Source organism: Ctenopharyngodon idella, chromosome 15 (genome assembly GCF_019924925.1).
Source record: "Ctenopharyngodon idella isolate HZGC_01 chromosome 15, HZGC01, whole genome shotgun sequence".
Lineage (NCBI taxonomy): Eukaryota > Metazoa > Chordata > Actinopteri > Cypriniformes > Xenocyprididae > Ctenopharyngodon > Ctenopharyngodon idella.
The window spans coordinates 21836021-21852750 of NC_067234.1; the positions used below are offsets into that span (position 1 = coordinate 21836021).

Below are 16730 nucleotides of genomic sequence, written 5' to 3' on the forward strand. Positions count from 1 at the left end.
AGTAAATATATATCTAGTAAATACAATCAATGCAAAAATCACATGGTCTGCCATGAATGACGTTGGTTCAGCACACTACGAAAAGTATCCGACCCTGACGGCCATCTCTGTACTCCTCCCACACCTGCAACTGACAGATCTCTCCAGCTGGTGGCAGGCTAGTGTAGTTCATCTCGAACAAGCCTTATACGTAACACAGGCCTGGAACATTTAAATTGTTGTTTTGTTTACGTTTATGCTGATGGCTGCTTAATTTAATTTAGTTGTTTTTTTGGTTTTTTTTATTTATTATTTTAATTTTGCCATTAAAACTTTACGTTCAATGTTTGACGGTCCCTGCCTCCTTAAGATAAGTTGGCATCAATGGTTCCATGAAGAACCTTTAACATTCTTGGAAACGTTCCATTGCACAAAAGGTTCTTTAAAGTGGAAAAGGGTTCTTTAGATTATTAAAATGTTTTTCACACTAAGAAAAAATGGTTCTTTTTAGAACTGTTCACTGAGAGGTTCTTTGGGGAACCATAAATGTTTCATCAATGGCATCACTACAAAAACCTCTTTTTTTGGGAGTGTTCTTCCCTGAGCCTTGAACTTTGTTAGATCCTCAACATTTCCTCAGCACCCAGATTCATTCTTTAAAAAAAAAAAAAAAAGCCATATTTGAGGCATTTTACCTTCCTCATACTACCACCTTACTGTAACCTTCTGGAGAACCTCTATATAGGTGCCTCAGATATTGCATTGTGAACTCAAGGAACTTCAATATATTTTTCAGATGCCTCAAATCCTTTTCTGAGCTAGTCTTTAGAGTTCTTGCAGAACATTAGGGTTTTTTCTTGTAAGTTCCTCAGAGAACCGGCCTTTTATTAAGATGCCTAGAGGTTCTCCAAAAGATTCTGAGGAACCTTCAAATATATTTTCAATTTGGATACATCCATTTGCAGTGCTAAAAGAATTAGCCTTTATTGTTGGCAATTCAGATTCACAAAAATGGGTTAAAACATCAATACACAACCCAATCTCATGAGAAAATGGAAATATATTATGAGGTGGAATGAAATTGTAAGATTTGACTAAGTAAGCATGAAGGTTCTCCCCTAAACCCAGCCATCAGTGGGTCTAAGCAGATCTTATGCAAACGTACTGTACGAGTGAGAGTACAAAATAATCGCATTGAAATTTGTAACTATTTTATGTTTTGCCGAATTGGTGGCTAATTCGAATGAACTCATATGATGTGATTTGTACAAAAATGTATTATTTTGTAGAACCTTACTGCCAGTGGGCTGTAAGCAGATCATACGAAAACGTATGAATGACATTGTACGAATTCATATGAATTAATCTCATGACAATTTGTTACTATTTAACATTTTGCCGAATTGGTGGCTTATTTGTATACAATTGTCATACAATGTGATCTGAATGAAAAAGGATTTTTAGAAAAAAAGAAAGCATGAAGGTCCACCCCTAAACCCTACCATCAGTGGGGCATACGCAGATCGCATGCAAACGTATAAATGAGATCGTACAAATTCACAGGAATAGACACCAATTTGACAAAATATTTATGAATTGCCATTAGATTGAGTTGCAATAGCAGGCTACATGTTAGGAGATGTTAGGCAAATACACCAAAACTAGTCAAGTCTAGTTGAACTACAAAAGATCGACCTATTATATCTCATAATGCCATTAAAATATAATTAATAGCATTTATTTATGAGATATAAGGCCACAATACAGTCAGACAGCTACAATATACAAATGAATGGCACGATTCTCAGAGCTTTAGCGTTCTGAGGTGCTGCTGCTCGTGTAAAACATGCCTTGCTAAATAAAAGCTCAGGTTTAGTTCATTTTGATGGCTGGAAATAGTTTGGTTTGTTTGCTGAATATATTTTTATCCTTGATTTGAACACCTGCTCTTGAAACATAATTAAACACTTTGCATTATAAACACTCATTAGAGCTCTATAGGCTTTTGGCTAATTTTGTGTTTTTTGTATCAGCTTTAATTATTATAAACAATTAAGCAATTGCAACATTTTTAAAAATATCTAATGGTTCTCCACTGAGGAACAATATCAGACACCTCTTTCTTTCCTTAACAAATATAAAACATTACTTGGCTGTTGTCACTGAAGCAGGAGATAGAAGCGATAAAATATATATCCTTATTCACCTTTTCATTAAAATGGAGATGGTGCTGCTGAGTTCACAGAAGACACATTACGCTTTCTGAATGTATGCCCAGACCCCACACGAAACAGACTGATAGAACAAAAGGTAAAATACAGGCGAGCCGAGCCTCTCAGCAGGATGAGCAGTCTGGGGAACTTCAAGTTGGACTGAACTCAAATCCAATGTGCTCAGAATGTTCCTCACAACTGAATCATCCATCCCTGTATATCCACAAGTGTTCAAGCAGTTCATATCCCAATTAGATAAATGATTGAGAGCTGTCTGACTATTGTGGCCTCTGAACAAGACTTATATGTCATAAATAAATGATATTAATTATATTTTAAAGGCATTATGAGGTATAATAGGTCGATCTTTTGTAGTTCAACTAGACTAGATTTTCCTAACATCTCCTCTTGTGTTCTACAGAGCAAATAAAGTAATTTTAGTAAAAAGTTACATAGTGTAACTTAGTGCACAATGTACTTATTTCAACGTTTACGAATACAGTTTTTTTAAGATCAAAAGTTTCTACACATAAAACATTTTTATTAACTCTCATTATCAAAGGTTAATAAATGTAAAGAAAAATATGTTGCTCATTGTTAGTTCATGTTAACAAATGAGACCTTATTGTGTTTTAGTCATATTTTTCATTTTTATTTGATTTTTGTTTATATTAAATATTTCTATTTTGCTTTAATTGATTTTTCTTTCAGGTTTAGTTTTAGTTATTGTACTCTCTCAACTTAAACTTATTTATTTAATTTTTTTATTTTAATAACATTTAAAGCTGCAGTCCATAAGTTTTGCCTCTTTGTCGCCATCTCTGTTTGAAACCTGCATTTGCAATTATTTGTGGAATTATCATCTTTACGTGGCTTGTGCGTCAGCACAGCTCCTCAGCGCGGATGAATCTAATGTTTGCAAAATGTTGTGGATACTGTACTTCGGAATCACAGATACTACGTCTTGAAAATATGACCAAAATAAGAATTTTCACCGGAAAATGTCATCTGAACAAGTAAGTAACATATCTGCCACTTATTTTCAGACCAACTGAGAAAAAAAGCTTAAATCTAACAATCGCTTAGCTCAGATCACGTCAAACCGTGCAATTGTTATACTTTGTTCTCAGATTGTTAATTTTAACAACATCAGCATTGTGAGACTATGTGTATTTAGTGTGTATTAGCGTTACCTGTAGATTTAAATTTCTGTAGCCACTCCTCAGTCTGAAGTCTTTTGCTTTTGACTACGGGTGAATCTCCGGCTGTCACTGACGATTGTCATTTGGACCTTTCTGGATTACAATCCGCCATCAAAATGATAAGTTTAATTTTAAATCCTCACATGCCATATAGCCTACTAGCTGGGACACCTTCTTTATGTAAACAGACGTGATGTAATGACACAAAGACGAACGGCTGCATGTTTGAATTTCCTACGGAAACCCACCAGTACCGCTCTTATTAGAAAACATTATTACAAGCTTACTGTTGTGAATCGAGCTAAGGTAAGGAGATAGTTTTGAACACTGGCTGGTTATGTACTTGCTCAACAATTGATTTTGGATAATTTTTAACTAAAAAAAATGTACAGACTGCAGCTTTAAGTAATCATTTATTAGGTAAAACTAGGCCCAAATGGAATCTTGACATTTGCTTCTTCATTTTTTTCTTTTTTCTTTTTTTTTTAACATTTTATGTGTAAAATTTGAGAGGAAATACATGGAATTCTATACTAAAATGTGCTAAACAGAGCTGATATTACTACACATTTTTTTTTTACCTGGAAACAGTCAAATTAGCAAAAATACTAATAAACAAACAGTCACTGCGATGGTGAAAGAATAGAATTTTATGAATAGCAAATGATCTAATTTTGTGGATGCATGTGTGCCTACAGTAGGTATAAGTCGAGTGTGCCATACATCTGCAACGGAATTCCCAAGAGCAGTTTTCTTTATCCTAGTGGAAGAAGAGAAAGAGCATCAGTGCCCTCTACTGTTTCCCCCTGGTATCACAGTCTCCCTTTAGACAGCAACAAATAAAGCCACTCTGAAGCCATATACTGTATCATATATGCCATTTATGAAGACCACAGTAGGCCTACTTGTCTCTGTTGACACTGCCTTGTTCCCTTCATCTCAAAGCAAAGTAGGATTTGAATGGCCTAAAAGACCTTGAATGGCTACAATAGTGAAGTTGTGGGGTAAAATGAATAGCTAGTCATGCACTAGCCTAAATGCTAATTCACAAAAGCCTTTTATCCGAGAACTGTTTATGCAGTAAATGTACTAAATTTAACAAAAATTAAGCTGTATCTGAAGATAAACTGCATTTGGATGATATCAGCTTCATTAAACATTTGAAAAACGAGTCTTTAGGTCTCGTTCAGTATAGTCTCGATACTGAAAATTAGTGGACAAATGAGTCACAGTGAAACGTGATGTATGTGCTCTTATTTCCTGGAAGATCTTTTCAGCACAGTTTCACACCATCACGGGCGACCGTACGTGCATGCGAGAGCGCTCACATACACAACATTGAAACCACAAGACACAGACGCAGAATATCATCTAATCTTATTTGTCAGCTGATATTTTTCCAACAGGGCTATTGCTGTTTACATTGGAAGCATTCACTAGAAGTGACTTATGGTTTGACTTCCCGCCCTGATGACTGTGAGCGAGAACTAAACCGAACAGAATGAATCACATATTCCCACACTTCACACAATAACACCTTATATATATATATATATATATATATATATATATATATTAAACTTATCAGTGGCTTAGAGTAGTTACAGTTTCGCACATACATCAAAATGTTAAAATATGGTTCGAATTCACGGTCTTGTAGACAGAGAAACAGAAGTATCTCAGAGGCCGTGTAAACCACTGTGGGCATGGACGTTTGGTAAATGTGGGTTCGAATGTATGGTAAATGACAGTCTGCAGCATCTTGCGACATGTAGGTCTATACACTCAACTGCAAATACTGCAAATAACTGACATCATGAATGCTGCAATGGCTTGTGTCACTGATGATGTCAGAGACTGAGTTAGCAGAAGTTCTGGGTAGACAGAAGATTTTCACATGGCAAAACCAGAGAAAACACTTCATTGCCAGTACAAAACGTGCTGTTTAGGGTTCAATGTACTTGACACTTAGTGTACTGGTCCAAACACGAAGGTAGCTTGATGTATAATCTTTTAAGTGTAAGTGTGTTAAACAATTTTATATATATATATATATATATATATATATATATATATAATTTTATGATGGGAAACAATTACGGAATTGCTGAGATGTTAAAGCTAGATAGGGAAGTCAGACAATCCCACATATCAGTGTCACAGTGCCTCCCATTTCTCATTGTTGTGGGTGGGATATGAGAAATGTAAGGTTGCTAAGAAACCCAAAGACTTCTACTGGTACATGTAAGAGTGTTGAGTAACAGACAAATCTGAGTTTCCCAGCATTTTGCTTAAAGGGAGCCACAGATACTCGCTTTGTCAGAGGAATTTATGTGCAGTTGTAACCCATATTGCGCATTACTGCCCGTAAATGTTGCTGAGAGATGTCTGAGAACTTTTTGTGGATTTTCATTTCTGACTTTTTTTTTTTTTTTTTTTTTTTTATGGATTCTCGCACAGTTTTCTTCATTTTTTTTTTCTTCCTAAAAATGAGTCTTAAAATCCTTACATGATAATTATCTAAAGGCTTTGAATATTGCAGAAAGTAACAGCTGTGTGTCTTTTTTTCATTATGGTTATTTGATCAGTTTTGTGGCACAATAGACTTTTAGATTAAGCAAGTATGTGTTCTGTGTAGTACTTGCTGAAATTAAGCGTTCTCAAGAAATCAGTCACTATATACTCTTATATAGACATTATATACACATTAAAAATCAGATTTTTTTTTTTTTTTTTTTTTTTTTGGAACTGGAAATAAAATTGCATTTTAAAAAATTTAAGCAAAATTAAAATTATGATGTAAAATGATAAAAAGATTTCAGATTCTGCACTATTTCTTGTACAAACTAAATACTGCAACATTCTAAAATGTGTAAATTTTTCAGTTCAAATCTTCACTCAGGCCCCCTTTACACTAGTGCGTTGTTTTAAAATGACGTTTTAAAATGAAAACGATCCTCGTCTATGCTGGCGTTTCCACAGCGTTTCAGAAATGATCTCTGTCTACACTACATGGCCGAAAACGCATGTCACATGACCGTTCATGCACACTGGGCATACGCGTACAAGTGTAAACAGTTGCCTCTTGCGAATGTAGGTATGCAGTATTAAAAAAAAATGCAGTGTCCGCAATCGCGTACTGTTGAGTAGGTACTACATTTAAATTTACGAATAGTACGAATATAGTACGAATTATAGTACGAATGCGTGTAGTATGAATGAATTCGGACGTACTACATCCGCCATGTTGTTACTGTCACATGACCTACCAACTCCATTCACAAATCCCCTCCTGTGGCCTCATGGGATAGTAAAGTGTCCATCGTATGCGGAAGTAGTAAGTAATCCGGGTTACTTTTCATCTACTGTTTTTCGAATACTGTAAATTCGGACATAGTACTCTGTTCGCATACTGTTTTTCGCGTACTATATAGTAGAGAAGTATTCGATTTCAGACGCAGCTAGAGTTTAACTGCACAGTGGCTGCTAAAATTGACAACAAAGCCAGCAAAGATCAGTCTCCATGTTATTGTTTACACGGTCGTCAAGGATACGCAGAGCGAACATGGGCAGCCATTTTAAAAAGTCTCCGTTTTGCTCTGTTTACACTGAAAAACAAACCCCTGGCGTTTTCAAACTAAATGGGCTCTGCAGCGTTTTTAAAAGTGTCCGTTATCGAGGGTCGAAAAGAGTAGTGTAAACGACAGGCGTAACCGTAGCAAAAGTTATGCGTGTGGAAGTTTTTTTTTTTCTTGTATCCAAAAATACAAGAAAAATATTGTCAAATTATTATTACAATGTAAAATAACTGTTGTATATTTGAATATATTTTAAAATGTAATTTATTCCTTTGATGCAAAGCTGAATTTTCAGCATCATTACTCCAGTCTTCAGTGTCACATGGTCCTTCAGAAATCATTCTAATATTTAATATATGCTTATTATTATCAATGTTGAACACAGTCATGCTTCTTAATATGCTTATGCATTTGAATGAATTGTATGTATTATAATATTATAAATGTCTTTATAGTGTCATGCTGGATCAATTTAATGCATCCTTGCTGAATAAAAGTAATAATTTCTTAAAAAAAAAACAAAAACAAAAAAACATACTGACCTCAAACATTTGAACAGTAGTGCTATTTGTAAGTAATTTAACTATATCTATAAGAAGAAAAAAAAATCATTTTTACTTGAGGACCGTTGGACCCCACTAGATGGCCCTGTAGCTGTAGTTCCACTTCTCGATTTTCACATCAAGTTTCCTGTGTTTCCTGTGGATGTAAATTTAACCCCTGCTGCTTGTACACCACTCCTGATCTCAGTCATACAGGTTTTACACAGATATATATCAGAACAAATGAATCATCCCTGACAAACTATAGATCAACCATCCTTTGCATTCACAATCATTAATAGGAAAGCAGATTTGCATCTTACGCGAAATGCACGTTTCTTCATTTGTGCTCTTTAGGGTGTGAAAAGACACTCTGTACATTTAGCAGGTCAACCTCATGAAAACAACCTCTTATGTGACTAGTTTTCTGATTCATCCCCTTGTTCTATCAGGGCTTACCCCTAACCCAACTGCCAGGAAGTGCTCAAAGAGTTAAATGATGCCTGTATGACTCAAACCTGTCAAATATGCAGATATTCCCTACGTGTGTGGTTAAAAAAACCAGGAACGCATATCGTGACAGTTTGATATGTGACAGGATCTCAGCTGCTGCTGTCAGAATATGAGTGTAGAGGTCAAAAGTTTCATGTTTGAATTTACATACTTTGCTGTCATTTGTCATCTGTTTTTCCTCGTTCCTTACTGTAATGTCAGTGCTGGAAGCTATAGGTGTGATAGTAAACCATGCAGGGTTTTACTAACAAACAACATTGTTGTGCTGCTGTCAGATTAAATGTAAATCTGATGCTTTTCTATAACCGCTTGGGCTGGGCACTCAGTTTCTCTGACCTCCAAGACTTTCAGCAGTTTCCCAATGGAAAAAGGGCTGTGCATATTTTTTCTTTCCCATTTATAAAGAACAATATGAAAGAAACATATTGCAAAATAAATAAACGGTTGCAAAATTAATCAACATTAATGCAGATATTATCCATTTAACTGTAAAAGATCCTACTTATTATATGGCTTCTATATATATATATATATATATATGTATACACACACACTATATTGCCAAAAGTATTGGGACACCCCTCCAAATCACTGAATTCAAGTGTTCCAATCACTTCCATGGCCACAGGTGTATAAAATCAAGCACCTAGGCATGCAGACTGCTTCTACAAACATTTGTGAAAGAATGGGTCGCTCTCAGGAGCTCAGTGAATTCAAGCGTGGTACCGTGATAGGTTGCCACCTGTGCAATAAGTCCATTTGTGAAATTTCCTCACTACTAAATATTCTACAGTCAACTGTTAGTGGTATCATAACAAAGTGGAAGCAATTGGGAACAACAGCAACTCAGCCACGAAGTGATAGGTGACGTAAAATCACAGAGCGGCATCAGCGCATGCTGAGGCACACAGTGCGCAGAAGTTGCCAACTTTCTGCAGAGTCAACAGCTACAGACCTCCAAACTTTGTGTGGCCTTCAGATTAGGTCAAGAAAAGTGCATAGAGAGCTTCATGGAATGGGTTTCAGTGAAAGGAACTTTTAATGCTTTAGCATACCAAGACATTTTGGACAATTTCATGCTCCTAACTTTGTGGGAACAGTTTGGGGATGGCCCCTTCCTGTTCCAACATGACTGCGCACCAGTCCACAAAGCAAGGTCCATAAAGACATGGATGAGCGAGTTTGGTGTGGAGGAACTTGACTGGCCTGCACAGAGTCCTGACCTCAACCCGATAGAACACCTTCGGGATGAATTAGAGCGGAGACTGCGAGCCAGGCCTTCTTGCCAACATCACTGCCTGACCTCACAAATGCGCTTCCAATTTTTTTTTTTTCAAATTTCCAATAAACACACTCCTAAACCTTGTGGAAAGCCTTCCCAGAAGAGTTGAGGCTGTTATAGCTGCAAAGGGTGGGCCAACTCCATATTAAACCCTACGGATTAAGAATCAGATGTCATTAAAGTTCATGTGCATGTAAAGGCAGGCGTCCCAAAACTTTTGGCAATATAGTGTAAATATATGTGTGTGTGTGTGTGCGTGTGCGTGCGTGCGTGTGTGTGTGCGTGTGTGTGTGTATGTATGTATGTATATGTGTGTGTGTGCAGATTGATGGATAGAAGGATACATAGATAGAAAAGTCTACAGCCAGTTATTTGAAATGCCTCGGCATCCATTTAAAAAACTCTATGACCAGAGGTATATTAAAACACAGATAAATCAACTCATCTACTTACATTGTCAGTCTCGGCGCCTTCCATTCTCAGTTCACCCTTCGCCAGGAGTTTGAGTGACAGGCTATTTGACCAATCATAATGCCGAATCCACCATTTTGTCAGACAAACAAACAAGACAGGAGAGTTAGTAGATTAAAGTTGGAGGACTTGAACTTGTACAATGTGTATTGATGTCTTTCCATGGCTGAAATAACATGCCTTCTGATGTTCATTCATGATTATTTCATGCTACAGCTAGGAAGAGGTGATCGGTTCACTTAGCAACAGCTATCTGTCACAGCACATTAAAGAGCCACAATTTCTAAACATTTTTTTTTAATTTCTTTATTTCATACCAAAAGTAACCTGCTCTGTCTTGTCTGTTGGCACGTTGTCAGTGTCCTCTTTGCACTGCGATGTATTTTTCACTCTGTGAGAACATTATGTGTGGTGTGAGAGCGCCATGGCGTGTCGGAAAAAAGCAACAGTAACTAAGGGGGCGGGTCTTTGCAAAGGGTCACTTGCGCTTGTTCCTGTTGCGTGTCCTCAATCTGGCAATCCACATGAGCTTCAAGTCTCATGAGGAGGGGGCATGGCAAACAACTCTCTCCAATGTTTTGAATTTGGAGTGCAGTACCCATTTCAACCACTAGCTGTCAATAGTACATACTGCACTTTTAGGGCCCTGTCACACACCCGGCGCAAGTTGTTTGCTAGTTTCAGCTCGACGCAGTTATCATTTTCACATCCTGCGCCACGTTGTTTAAATTTGTGCGCCCATGGGCATGCTGGTCTGAAAACGAGGTGTGTTCAGACGCATTGTTGGCGTGTTGCTATTTTGAGGCAACTGAAAATGACCTCGCCATTAACCAACTAAAACCTGGTCTAAAGTCAATGCCGCAATATTTATTTATTTTATTTTTATTTTATTTTTTTTGCTTATAAGCAGGGGCACAACACGCGTACACTCTGCTTATTACACACGCAGGGATGCGCAGCAGCACACAAACACGCGAAATATTAAAAATAAAAAACGCACCCATGACTCATTAAGAGACTAGGTATAACCCTTTTGGACCATGCGCCTTTTTTCCGTCGGTAAACTAGCAAAAGTGGATTTGGACACGCCCTAAGTGCACTTGCACCGTGTGCTTTAGACCAAGCGCTTAAATCGTTAAAATAGGGCCCTTAATGTTAATATCAACATTTACTAATCCTACATTTTAAGATCAAAAGTTGTATCTGTTAACATTAGTTAATAGCCTACACTGTGAACTAACATGAACATATATATATATATATATATATATAATACACACACACACACACACACACACACAAATACACACACACAACAAAAATCTCCCTCATTTTGATGTCATTAAACACAGTCTGTGTGGGACCCCTTCAACTAAACTCCATAAACAGTATTGCGAGGGGAAAACTATATGCAAATACTAGTAATTGAGTCATTTCCTGCAAGTACTGTATGTTTAGCTTCAGTTTTCACATCTACTCTTGAAATTACAAAAACAGCACGAGGTGACATTTAACCGCAAAATGTGCCATCAGTGACGTACTACAGCTGCCAGGCTGTATGCTTAATTCCCAAGGCCCAAAAAACTGTCACAACAACAGGTTTTTATACCTCATCAAACTCTAAAGCAGGCATTTTATTCAACTTTTGCCACTACAGTAGCATTTAAAACAATGCCTTTCATTTGTGTAACTGTTCTGCATCTGCAGAGCTTGTGGTTTCCTCTTCGCCACCAGCCGCACACCTGTGTCCCCGTAAGCTTGAATGGAGACCGTAGTGTGCATGATTGACTGTGAGGGTTTTTTTCTGCCCTCTAAACACTAAACATGTGCATTCTGATATGAGACATTCAGTTATAAGACCTAAGAAACAAACAAAAAAATCTATTGATTACACTTGTGTTCCTGTGAAAGCCACTCTTTGATGGTTTTGAGCATCATTTTTAACTTCCTGTAACGGTTTTTACGCCTCTGCGCGAATACATCAGTGAATCCTTCCACTTTATGTCAATGTAAATGTCAACTTTAACACATATGAAAACAATTTGCGTCAATTTTTCAAAACAATCCATGCTTTGATGTAATGTTTGTCATGCGTCATATCTTGATTAAGTGTTGCTGGTCCAAAAGTTTGGGGTCAATTTTTGAAAAAGTTTCTTATGCTCACCAAGGCTGCTTTTATTAAACACTTTACAATAAGGTCCCATTAGTTAACATTAGTTAATGCATTAACTAACAATGAGCATTTGTTACAGTATTTATGGTAACACTTTACAATAAGGTTCATTAGTTAACATTAGTTAACTACATTAGTTAACACAAACTAATAATGAACCGCACTTATACAGCATTTATTAATCTTTGTTAATGTTAATTTAACATTTACTAATACATTATTAAAATCTTGTTAACATTAGTTAATGCACTGTGAGCTAACATGAACAAACAATGAACAACTGTATTTTCATTAACTAACATTAATGAAGATTAGTAAATACAGTAACAAATGTATTGATCATGGTTAGTTCATAATACGTTAACTAATGTTTAACTAATGAACCTTATTGTAAAGTGTTACCGTATTTATTAATCTTTGTTAACCGTAGTTAATAAACTACAACTGTTCATTGTGAGTTCAGCTCGGGTTTGTTAAACAGTATTAACAGATAAAACCTTTGTCTTCAATAATGTATTATTAAATGTTAAAATTAACATTAACAAAGATTAATAAATGCTCTAGAAGTATTTTTCTTTGTTAGTTCATGTTAACTAATGAATGTTAACAAATGGAACCTTATTGTAAAGTGTAACCAAATTGTGAAATATTATTAAAATTCAAAATAACATCAAATTTTAGAATGTAATTTTTTCTGACGGCAAAACTGAATTTTCAGCATCATTACTTCAGTCTTCAGTGTCACATGATCCAGTAACACTTTACAGTAAGGATCATTAGTTAACACTAGTTAACTGCATTAGTTACATTGACTAATAATGAACTGCACTTATACAGCATTTATTAATCTTTGTTCATGTTAATTTCAACATTTACTAATACATTATTAAAATCTTGTTAACATTAGTTAATGCACTTTGAACTAACATGAACAAACAATGAACAACTGTATTTTCATTAACTAACGTTAACGAAGATTAGTAAACACAGTAACAAATGTATTGCTCATGGTTAGTTCATGTTAGTTAATATATTAACTAATGTTTAACTAATGAACCTTATTGTAAAGTGTTACCCATGATCCTTCAAAAATCATTCTAATATGCTAATTTGCTGCTCAATAAACATTTTTATTAATATCAATGTTGAAAACTGCTTAATATTTTTGAGGAAACCGTGATGCATTTTTTTTTTCTGGATACTTTGATGACCAGAAATTTGAAATAGAAATCATTTGTAACATTATAATAAATGTATTTCACTTTTCATCAATTTAATGTGTCCTTGTTAAATATGAGTATTAATTTCTCTCTCTCTCTTTAAAAAAAAAAAAAAAAAAATCACTTTCAGCCTACTGATCCCAAACTTTTGAATGATATACATCAGGGGTATCCAACCTTGGTCCTGGAGGGCTACTGTCCAGTTCCAACCCTGCTCCAACACACCTGTCTGTAATTATCAAGCAGCCCTAAACACCATGATTAGCTGGTTCAGGTGTGTTTGATTCGGTTTGGAGCTAAAATCTGCAGGACACCCCTGATATACATACACCTTCTTGACTTAAGTTGTACAAATGGCAGCTTGAATATTTTTAGAGAAAACAATATGAAATGGCTGTAAGACAGCGAAGAGGGCCACTGTCTGGAATGTGCATGTTAAGGAAGTCTCCGGCAACAACGCCCTGCGCTCTGGATGGCCTCGGTAAACCTTGGGGGGTGGCAGGGTTTGAAAAATGTTACGCTTTTACCACTTGACAGCCAGATACAACGTACAACCTGCAGCACCTGTAATGACAAAACCTGATCCAACGTCAACACCACACACCTCGCTAAAGAGGGAAGTTAAAAGAGCACTAAAATAAAGCGTTCACTCATGCGCCGTACTGATTTATTTTTGTTAGGAGCCTCGTCCACTTAGGGGAATTTAAAATATGTTTGAGTTTGAACAATACAACTTGGAGAGGGATTTTACAGCCTGCTTTCCTGCAAAGTCCCTGCCTTAAATTAAATATCCAAACAACCTTTGGATGGTTTTCACTCTTGGGAGGCCTGTCATAGGCACAGCGAAAAAGCAATGAAATGTAATGCAGGAATGAAGCGGGCTGGTTCTGGTTTGACTATTTTCACTGGAATGCACCGTTAGTCTTCAGCTGGTCTTCAGAGCTTTACACAAAATATGGACTGTTTAGTCTTTCTCTTTGGACCTAATGCTAAATCTGTTATACCGTCACAAATAAATACTGACATATGATTAAATAACATTTCTTGGCAGTGTCGATAAGCATAATAAAATGTGCTCATATAACAAGTATGTTTTCAGTTGGTTATTTAACCACGGATATGTACGCAAACAGCCAATACATCTTGCCGTGTTTGACAGTTTTAAAACGAACCTCAGGCAAAAATACAAGCCTAAACCTGAGGACAATACTGAAGAATTAAACATCATGCTGTAAAATCACATGGAGTTTATTAGTTCCTGCTAATCCGTAAAACTTTTTATTATCTTTACATTGTTATTGGCCTGTGAGAAAAAGAATAAAATGATATAAAAAAAGATTGATAGAAAGGAAATTTTACAATAAGGTTTCATTAACTACATTAGATAACATGAATTAACAATAAAAAAATACTAAGGCATAGTTAATTTCAACATTTATTAAAAAAAAAAAAAAAAGAATTGTAACTGTAAATATTATTTAATGGACCTCAGCTGACATGTATGGAATATTGTTTCTGCCACTAAATAATAAATAAAAAAGGTAATTGCAACTTTTATCTCACAATTCTGACTTTTTTCTCACAATTCCAAGTTTATGTCTTGCAATTCTGAGAAAAGAAGTCAGAATTGCAAGATATAAACTCACAATTTTGAGAAATAAAGTTAGAGAATTGCAGATATAAATGTGCATCTTTTTCTCAGAATTGTGAGATATAAACTCGCAATGGCAAGTTATAAAGTCCAATTCTGAGGAAAAAAAGACTGACATTTTTTTCTCAGAATTGCCAGTTTATATCTCACAATTCTGACTTTATATCTCACAATAGTTAGTTAATGTTAATGCATTAACTAATGTTAAACTAATACTGTAAGGCCTTATTATAAAGTGTTACAATTTTCTTTTGTGATTATATTTTTATATTAAAAAAGTTTTTAAAAAAGCCTAATGTAATTCATCTTTTTTTTTTTTTTAAACATTAAAAAATATCATGGTGTTTGTTTGTTTTTTGTCCTTTGAATTTTCACATTATTGTACAGCACTTTAGCTATAAAGTAGTTGTAAAGTGCATTATAAATAAAGAAATAAATGAATAAACAATCATTTAAAAAAAAAAAAAATGAAATGATTGTTTTAATAAGTGTGGATTTTTGGAACTTGTTTTAAAACTTAGTCACATTAATTTACTCATTAGGATTGTGTTCTTAAATAAAAAAGTGTCAGTTGAGCTCAATATTCATTGAGTATATGCTAATTTGACTGTACTTTCACTCTGACATCTCTCACTATGAGAAATATACTCATACAGCGGCAATGATTCAGACAGTCTAAAAACATTACCTTTGAGTAATACCTGAAATCATTGCAATATTGGTATGTTTTGAGGGATTATTTAATGTAAAAATGTAGACAAAGCTTGATAAATAATACGAGAATCGTCATATCTTTTAAGCAGATATGATATAAAATTTTGGGGATTTTTCTCTTTCTTTAATCTTTTTCTTTCATTTTCCATCAACACTTCATCTTAAACTCAAAGACAGTGAGACATGGGGATGGAAACCACTCACCCCTATGGTTATTTTTAGATTTAAAAACAAGCCCCCACATGGAACAAAGAAGCCCTGCTCACAGCCGCTGGAAGATGTGATCTAGGTCATGTAATTCATACTGTACATGACATTAAGGTCAACAGAGAGGTATAATAAAACATCTTCATGTGGTGGACAGAGCGTAACTTTCTCGAAAGGTCTCTACTATGAAAAGTCAAAGTAGACATCATATTTAAAAGTGATGATGTCTTAAAGGAATAGTTCTCCCAGACTAAAATGAAATGAAAATTCTGGCATCATTTACTCACTTTTTTGTTACACATGAGGTAAATTTCTGATTTTTTTAAGGTTGACCAAATAGTTGATGGGCCACGTTGACTTTTTTTTCCTCCACACTATGGAAGTCAATGGGGCCCATTGACTGTTTGGTCACCAACATTATTCAAAATATGTTCTTCTGTGTTCAGCAGAAGAAAGAAACTCATACAGGTTTGGAACAACTTGAGGATGAGTAAATGATGATAGAATTTTCATTTTTGGGTGAACTATCCCTTTAAAACATAATTCACGAAATAATAAAACAAGAGTTCATAAATGAAATGCTCTTTTGATTTGAATCTTCTAATTGAATTGTTTTTTCCAGTTCACAAATCAAACTGATCTGGTTCTCAAGTGACTCAGTGACCCAGTTAATGAACAGTTATGTGATTAATACTAATGCATATTTTTCACTTTAAAACTTGAAAAAAAAAAAAAAAGTTAAATGGGTTTGGAATGACACTAGGGTGAATAACCGATGTCAGAATTGTTCCTTTAGGATAACAAGAAAGCAAACATCAGGAAGGACGGATGCAGTTTAACAAAGCTTTTACAGTTTACATGATATACTTGTAGTCCTCTAATTAAATGTAATACCATAAGTTTTAAGTGTTTAAAATATGTCCAACACTTTCTGCTAGATTTATATTTCCCAGTGTGAAATTTCTGTGTAAAAAAATGTCAGTGC

General features: G+C 35.3%; 1 long non-coding RNA gene across 2 annotated transcripts in view; it reads right to left on the reverse strand.

Moving 5' to 3' along the window:
* LOC127494972 (uncharacterized) overlaps positions 1–16730 on the reverse strand; it is a 90610-nt gene that overhangs the window by 35934 nt on the left and 37946 nt on the right. For both annotated transcript variants that reach the window (XR_007925022.1, XR_007925023.1), the window contains exon 2: positions 9763–9823. This is a non-coding gene — a long non-coding RNA (uncharacterized LOC127494972). The remainder of the gene's footprint in view (positions 1–9762; positions 9824–16730) is intronic.